General features: G+C 44.2%; 1 protein-coding gene across 2 annotated transcripts in view; it reads left to right on the top strand.

The window, feature by feature from the left end:
* Window positions 1-2,296: 2,296 nt before the first annotated feature.
* CNTN5 (contactin 5) overlaps window positions 2,297-9,192 on the top strand; it is a 2,223,160-nt gene continuing 2,216,264 nt past the window's right edge. For both annotated transcript variants that reach the window (XM_082244684.1, XM_082244682.1), the window contains exon 1: window positions 2,297-2,640. The gene's annotated coding sequence lies outside the window, so the exon portion shown is untranslated. The remainder of the gene's footprint in view (window positions 2,641-9,192) is intronic.

Genomic DNA, 9,192 nt, shown 5'->3' with positions numbered 1-9,192 from the left:
CACTTGTGATGTGCTTTTTTTTTTTTTTTTCAGTCTGCAAGCGCTACTTTACAAATATCCCTGTAAACAGCCAAATGTGCATGGAGACGTAGGCTACCATAGAGTTGCTTCTGCAGGCTAAAAGAAAAAAACGCCAAACGCGTATAAGAAACATTTTTTTATGCATGGGGCCTAATTGTTAATGGAACTCCTACACATCGGAATACGCAGCATGTCTTCGGGGCACCGCTCGGTTCCATGCAGCCGTGTTTTTAAAAAAGGGTTGGGGACTTTTTCTCCGCATGTGTGGTAACCCATAGCAGTCAATTCCTCATCACACCCTGTTGTGCACAGTGCAGTAACCCATAGCAACCAATCCCCATCACTGCTCTTTTGTGTACAGTGCAGTAACCCATAGCAACCATCCCCATCACCTCTCTATTGTGCACAGTGTGGTAACCCATAGCAGTCAATTCCTCATCACACCCTGTTGTGCACAGTGCAGTAACACATAGCAACCAATCCCTTATCACCCCCCTGTGCACTGTGCAGTAACCCATAGCAACCATTGCCCCATCACCTCTCTATTGTGCACAGTGCAGTAACCCATAGCAACCAATCCCCATCACCTCTCTATTGTGCACAGTGCAGTAACCCATAGCAACCAATCCCCATCAACTCTCTATTGTGCACAGTGCAGTAACCCATAGCAACTAATCCCCCATCACCGCTCTTTTGTGTACAGTGCAGTAACCCATAGCAACCAATCCTCTATCACTTCTCTATTGTGCACAGTGCAGTAACCCATAGCAACCAATCCATCATCACCTCTCTATTGTCCACAGTGCAGTAACCCAAAGCAACCAATCCCCCATCACCTCTATATGGTGCATAGTGAAGTAACCCATAGCAACCAATCCCCATCACCTCTCTATTGTGCACAGTGCAGTAACCCATAGCAACCAATCCCCATCACCTCTCTATTGTGTACAGTGCAGTAACCCATAGCAACCAATCCTCTATCACTTCTCTATTGTGCACAGTGCAGTAACCCATAGCAACCAATCCATCATCACCTCTCTATTGTCCACAGTGCAGTAACCCAAAGCAACCAATCCCCCATCACCTCTATATGGTGCATAGTGAAGTAACCCATAGCAACCAATCCCCATCACCTCTCTATTGTGCACAGTGCAGTAACCCATAGCAACCAATCCCCATCACCTCTCTATTGTGTACAGTGCAGTAACCCATAGCAACCAATCCTCTATCACTTCTCTATTGTGCACAGTGCAGTAACCCATAGCAACCAATCCATCATCACCTCTCTATTGTCCACAGTGCAGTAACCCAAAGCAACCAATCCCCCATCACATCTATATGGTGCATAGTGAAGTAACCCATAGCAACCAATCCCCATCACCTCTCTATTGTCCACAGTGCACTAGCCCATAGCAACCAATCTCTTATCACCCCCCTCCCCTTGCACACAGTGCAGTAATCAATAGGAGCCAATCCCTCATCACCTCTCTATTGTGCACAGTGCAGTAACCCATAGCAACCAATCCCCTATCACCTCTTTATGGTGCACAGTGTAGTATCCCATAGCAACCAATCCCCATCACCTCTATATGGTGCACAGTGCAGTAACCCATAGCAACCAAGCCCTTACCCTCTTCATTGTCCACAGTGCAGTAACCCATAGCAACCAATCCCCCATCACATCTATATGGTGCATAGTGTAGTAACCCATAGCAACCAATCCCCATCACCTCTATATGGTGCACAGCGCAGTAACCCATAGCAACCAAGCCCTTACCCTCTTCATTGTTCACAGTGCAGTAACCCAAAGCAACCAATCCCCCATCACATCTATATGGTGCACAGCGCAGTAACCCATAGCAACCAAGCCCTTACCCTCTTCATTGTTCACAGTGCAGTAACCCATAGCAACCAATCCCCCATCACATCTATATGGTGCACAGTGCAGTAACCCATAGCAACCAATCCCCCATCACATCTATATGGTGCACAGTGCAGTAACCCATAGCAACCAATCCCCATCACCTCTATATGGTGCACAGTGCAGTAACCCATAGCAACCAATCGCCATCACCTCCCCTTGGATGATGGTAGTTGTGGTTGCCAGGGGTAACAGCTGTCAGTAGTCAGGTAGAGGAATGACTGAGCAGATATGAGAGGGAGGCAGAAAGGAGAGGAGTAAAGTGAGAGAGGAGAGAGGGAGAAATGAGAAGGGAAGAATGAAGAAGGGAGGAGGAGGAGGAGGAGGGAGGAGAGGAAAGCACAGAGCTGACAAGGAGGACACAACCAGTGAGCGGCGCCCAGCTGCACAGAAAAGGGAAAGCATCGCATGAGAAATTGTTCTACACAAACCAGCCAGCAGAGAAGGTGCATCACCTCTCCTCCTCCAGCCTCATCACACACAGAGGGTGTAGGGGGGGATAGACAAGACATGGACATTGCTTCTAAGTGACCCCCTGCCTGGGATTTCTCCACCTGGATCTAAGGATTTGTCACACTACAAGGGAATGCTGGACAGCTCCTCCAGGACACAACCAGCAAACTCCTATCTGCCTGGAGATCACAGCACTGCCTGGGCTGGAGGATGCTAGCAGACAAGGAGCTCCTATGGCAGACAAGGTAAGGCTGGGGGGGGCATCTACCTCCCATCTGATGGATTGCCAGGCTGATACTTTTCTACAGATGGGTTTAAAGGTCCCTGAGCAGAGCTGGTGGTGCCCGGGGGACCAGCTGAGATTGCATATGGTCTACAGGCACTGGAAGTTCATTTCTGCAATAGAAGTATGCAATCAGCACAGGGGATCAATGTCTGATATTGATCAGAGATAAGAAGCAATAGGAGGGAGCTACAAGTCCCAGCATGCTCTGGTAGTATTGTGTTTGCAGTGTGGTTAGAAGTATGCAATCAGCACAGGGGATCAATGTCTGATATAGATCAGAGATAAGAAGCAATAGGAGGGAGCTACAAGTCCCAGCATGCTCTTGTAGTACTGTGTTTGCAGTGTGGTTAGAAGTGTGCAATCAGCACAGGGGGTCATGTTATAGGTAAGAAGCAACAATAGGGGGGCTACAAGTCCCAGCATGCTCTGGTAGTATTGTGTTTGCAGTGTGGTTAGAAGTGTGCAATCAGCACAGGGGATCAATGATGATATAGATCAGAGATAAGAAGCAATAGGAGGGAGCTACAAGTCTCAGCATGCTCTGGTAGTATTGTGTTTGCAGTGTGGTTAGAAGTGTGCAATCAGCACAGGGGGTCATGTTATAGGTAAGAAGCAACAATAGGGGGGCTACAAGTCCCAGCATGCTCTGGTAGTACTATTAATTGTTAGAAGCAACCAACACAGGGGATCATCTTATAGATAAGATAAGATGTAGATAAGGGGATGCTATAGATCAGAGATAAGCAGATGATAGGAGAGGGCTACAAGTCCCAGTATGCTCTGGAAGTACTATGTTTGCAGTGTGGTTTGAAGTGGGCAATCAGCAGGGGGGGGGGGGGGGCATGGTATAGGTATGAAGCAACAATAGAGGAGCTACAAGTCCCAGCATGCTGTGGTAGTACTATATGTGCAATGTGGGTAGAAGTGTGTAATCAGCACAGGATCAATGTTTAAATCAGAAGCAAGCAGCAATAGGTATTGCTTGCCTGGGGGGTCTACAAGTCCCAGCATGCTATGGTAGTACTATGTTTGCAGTGTGTTGTTAGAAGTGTGCAATCAGCACAGGGGGTCATGGAATAGGTAAGAAGCAACAATAGAGGAGCTACAAGTCCCAGCATGCTGTGGTAGTACTATGTGTGCAATGTAGTTATAAATGTGTAATCAGCAAAGGATCAATAATGTTTAGATAAAAAGCAAGCAGCAATACGTATTGCATGCCGGGGGGGGCTACAAGTCCCAGCATGCTGTGATAGTACTATGTTTGCAATTTGGTTAGAAGTGTGCAATCAGCACAGGGGGTCAATGATGTTATAGATCAAAAGCAAGCAACAATGGGTGCAACTTGCACAGGGAGCTACAAGTCCCAGCATTCTCTTGTGGTACAGTGTTTGTACGTTTGCAATCAGCACAAGGGATCAATGATGTTAGAAACCAGAAGCAAGCAACACAAATTATTGCAAGCCTGGGGGGCTACAGGTCCCAGCATGCTGTGGAAGTACTATGATTGCATTGTGATTAGAAGTGTGCAATCAGCACAGGGGATCAATTTTGTTATATGTCAACAGCAAGCAGCAATGGGTGCAACTTGCCCGGGGAGAGCTACAAGTCCCAGCATTCTCTGGTGGCACTGTGTTTGCACATGTGCAATCAGCACAGGAGATCAATGATGATATAGATAAGAATGAAGTAACAATAAGTACTGTTAGCTTGGGGGGGCTACAGGTCCCAGCATGCTCTGGTAGTACTATGCAGAGTGGTTGGAAGTGAGAAATTGGCACAGGGGATCAATGACGTTACAGAACAAATGCAAGCAACAATAGGTGTAGCTTGCATGGGGAGCTACAAGTCCCAGCATTCTCTGGTGGTACTGTGTTATGCAGGTGGTTAGATGTATGCAGTCAGCACAGGGGATTAGTGGGGCTATTGATTAGAGATAAGCAATAGGGGAGCTACAAATCCCAGCAATAGTACAATGTTTGCGATGTGCTCGGAAATATGCAATCAGCACAGGGGATCAAGGATGCTGTAGATCAGAGATAAGTGAGGACAGGTATTGTAAGCTTCAGGAGCTACAAGTCCCAGCATACACTGGTGGTACTATGTTTGCAATGTGGTTAGAAGTGTTTAATCAGCACAAGGGATCAATGATGCTATAGATCAGAAGCAAGCAACAATAATTATTGCAAGCCTAGGAGCTACAAGTCCCAGCATACACTGGTGGTACTATGTTTGCAATGTGATTAGAAGTGTGTAATCAGCACAAGGGATCAATGATGCTATAGATCAGAAGCAAGCAACAATAATGATTGCAAGCCTGGGGGCTACAAGTCCCAGCATGCTGTGGTAGTACTATATTTGCAATGTGGTTTGAAGTGTGCAACCAACACAGGGGATCAGTGATGCTATAGACCTAAAACAAGCAACAATAGGTATTGATAGCAAGGAGAGCTACAAGCCTCAGCATGCTCATGGCAGCTGCATAAGCAAGCAGAATGCCCATGCTGTCATTTTATCAGGAGCTAAAAGCATGTTGTCTGGTGCACCTGCGCTGTATGGGGGATCCAGCAGATCTTGTAGTCATTTGTACTTCTTACACACAAGCAGTCGTGGCAGAGCTTGAGTTATGAGCAAGTTCCTGAATGTCATCCTGAGTGCTGCTGTCTGTGATTGCAACTTATCACTGGGCATTAAGTGAAATTATGTCACATTGTCAGTGCAGAATAGGCAATCAATTTATCTTATCCTGCAGGGAGTGTTAGTAAAGCAGAGTTAGAGATGGTCATGCCAGAGCACTTGGGTATGGAGTGTATTAACAGGTGTGTCTGCATTCAACAGGGCTGACAATGACTATAGCATTGCCTGCAAGATAATTCAAGTTAACACCATGCTAACCCATTTGCCTTTGGCAAACCAAAATCTGTTCTCTGTGGGTTACAGATGTGCTTAAAATAGTATTTTATTGGACAGGCTGGATTATTTTAGAAATGCAGATTTACTTATTAAGGCTATGCAAAAGGTAATCATGATGTGCAATATACCCAACTGGTCAGTGATGACCTCCTAGCGTATTACATATTATAGTTACATAGTTAGTGAGGTTGAAAAAAGACATCAGTCCATCCAGTTCAACCTATGATGTGTGTGTGTTTGCTGTTAACCGTACATTCTATACCCCTGTATGTTGTGGTCTTTAAAGTGCCCATCTAATAGTTTTTTGAAACTATCAATGCTCCCTGCTGATACCACTGCTTGTGGAAGAAAATTCCACATCCTTACTGCTCTTCAGTGTTAATTTTGGCAGCAAATTTCAATTTAGTTTTAGTCTTAGTCTTAGGACTAAAATGGCATTTTAGTTTTAGTCCTATTTTAGTCTTCTGCAAGTGTTTTAGTTTTAGTCGTATTTAGTCGACTAAAACTCCAGTATATTTTAGTCGACTAAAACGCCCTACATTTTAGTCGACTAAAACTAATTTTAGTCATCTATAATCAAATGGGTGTGGTTCAATTGTAATTTGTAATGCATTATTTAAGCATTTCTCTACAATTTCCAAACTCATTATATACTACTGCTGGTCCTGGAGTGAAAAATCTAATATGTTATTATTTATGCTTTGAGCATGCACCAGTGTTAATTTTTGGCAGCAAATTTCGATTTAGTTTTAGTTATAGTCTTTTGACTAAAATGCCATTTTAGTTTTAGTCGTATTTTAGTCTTAAGACTAAAATGCCATTTTAGTTTTAGTCGTATTTTAGTCATCTGAATTGTGTTAGTCGACGAAAACGTTTTAGTCGGTTTTAGTCGACGAAATTAACACTGCTGCTCTTACAGTGAAGAACCCCCTACGTACTTTAAGGTTAAACCGCCTTTCCTCTAGTTTTAGTGAGTGGCCACGTGTCTTATTGTATCTCCTTTCACTGAATAGTTTGTTCCTTATGCTAGGGTCACCAGTACAGTATTTGTACATTGATATAATTTCCCCCCTCAATCGTCTCTTCTCCAGAGAGAATAAGTTCAGTGCTTGTAGTCTTTCCTCATAGCTGATGTCCTCCATTCCCCTAATTATTTTTGTTGCCCTTCTCTGGACTCTCTCCAGTTCCAGCACATCCTTCCTGAGGACCGGTGCCCAGAACTGGACAGCATACTCCAGATGTGGCCAGACCAGAGTCTTGTAGAGTGGAAGAATAATCTCTTTATTTCTGGAGTGAATCCCCTTTTTTATACATCCCAGTATTCTGTTGGCTTTGCTTGCAGCGGCTTGGCATTGCATGCCACTGCCAAGTCTGTTGTCCACCAGTACCCCCAGGTCCTTTTCCATCCTAGACTCACCCAGAGGTTTCCCCCCCCCAGTGAGTAACTTGCTTTCTGGTTTCTGGCCCCCAAGTGCATTACTTTACATTTTTAAACATTAAACCTCATCTGCCATGTAGTTGCCCACCCCGTTATTTTGTTCAGGTCCGCTTGTAAGGTTTCCACATCCTGCATAGAAGATATTGGCAAGCTTAGTTTAGTATCATCCGCAAATACTGAGATTGTACTCGATATCCCCTCCTCTAGATCATTTATGAATAAATACTACAGTAAACTTAATTCTGATTGTTGACTTTGAGTTTTTGCATGTTACCACTAAGCTTTTCTCTTGCATGCCCATACAAAGTACACAGTCAATGGATTCAAATAAGGCAAGCCTTTCCTAACCTTTTTACCAAGGAGGAACCCCATAACTAGTTTTCAGGTTTCCAAACCTCCATTAAATTGATTGTACCTACAGTTCATGGTACGTTTGCTTTAGCTGTAGGTTGTAGAGCGTTTTAATTAGAAGAAAACAGAATAAGGTTTATTTGATAATCATGTAATTGAACAAATAATACAGAGAAGGAGCCCATGAATTAGTTTTCTGGTCTCAGAAGCCCTGCTAAAATGATTACACCTATAGCTCATAGTACGTTAGCTTGATCAGTAGATTGTAGAGAGTTTTAAGGTGATGAAAACCAAATAAGGGTTACTTGATAATCAAGTAATTGAACAAATAATATCAAGAAGGAGATTGTGAAATAGTTTTCAGGTCTAAGAAGCTCCGCTAAAATGATTAGACCTACAGCTCATGGTACAGTAGCATAATCAGTAGGTTGTAGAGAGCTGTTAGAAGAATAAACAATGAGGTTTACTCAGTAATCAAGTAATTCAACCAAAAATAGAAAGTAGGAACACCTGAAATAGTTTTCAGCTCTTGAAACCCTCACTAAAATGATTAGACCTATACATGGTACATTAGTGTAATCGGTAGGTTGTAAAAAGTTTTAAATAGATGACTAAGGAATGGAGTTTAATTAATATTCAAGACACAAAATAATCCCAAGGATGAACCCATGACATAGTTAAGGTCTTGTAACCCCAGCTAAAATGATTGGACCCACAGCTTATGGTACATTAGTTTGACTAGTAGATTGTAAATGGCTAAAAAAAGAAAAAAGAACTGAATTTACTAAATAATCAAGAAATGTAAAAAATATTGATAATGGCCAGAAAAAAGATGCAGAAAGTCACCCCTTCCATTATGGCACTTTTCCACTGCAAGTACCGGCTCGGGTCTACTCGGCCCTTCTTGGCCTGGTTTGCTTTTCCACTGCTGGTACCGCATGGTACGGTGTTGGAACGGTTCGGTATGGTTTGCTTTTCCACTAAAGTAGTACTAAAGTTAAGTGGGCGGGATAACAACGGGGTGGGTGGGATTCTCTGACCAATCAGTGGCTATTAGTGACTGCATGCAAAGGATTGTGGGATATGGTACCGGGTATGGTACCTCTTGGAACCACAATCGAGGTGGTACTGTTTTTGAGAGCCGTACCGTTCGGTTCCATGCAGTGGAAAAGCGCCGCCATACCGTACCGTACCGAACCGTTCCTACACCATACCATGCGGTATCAGCAGTGGAAAAGCACAAAAGAGAGCCGAGCCGTTCGGTTCCATGCAGTGGAAAAGCGCCGCCGTACCATACTGAACCGTTCCTACACCATACCATGCGGTACCAGCAGTGGAAAAGCACAAAAGCGGGCCGAACCGTTCGGTTCCATACAGTGGAAAAGCGCCGCCGTACCGTACCGAACCGTTCCTACACCATACCATGCGTTACCAGCAGTGGAAAAGCACAAAAGCGAGCTGAACCGTTCGGTTCCATGCAGTGGAAAAGCACCACCGTACCGAACCGTTCCTACACCATACCATGCGTTACCAGCAGTGGAAAAACACAAAAGCGAGCCGAACCGTTCGGTTCCATGCAGTGGAAAAGCGCCATTAGTGATGCAGTGTAGGCAGGAGATCAATCTTCTCAAAGAACCCCAAGCAACTTCTGGAGCTGGGTTTCTCAACCAGGGTTTCATCATGGAACCCTAGGGTTCCTCCAGAGGATGCTAGGAGTTCTTTGAGTAATGAGCAATGCTGCTTCTTAGATAGGTTCTCACTGACACCTTGATCTTTTTAGCTATCTGTAAGAGGATAATTCTTCCCAATGAC

The sequence above is a fragment of the Pelophylax lessonae genome (assembly GCF_965119305.1).
Source record: "Pelophylax lessonae genome assembly, chromosome: 2".
NCBI classification, from domain to species: domain Eukaryota; kingdom Metazoa; phylum Chordata; class Amphibia; order Anura; family Ranidae; genus Pelophylax; species Pelophylax lessonae.
This window is presented reverse-complemented; position numbering and strand designations above follow the sequence as displayed.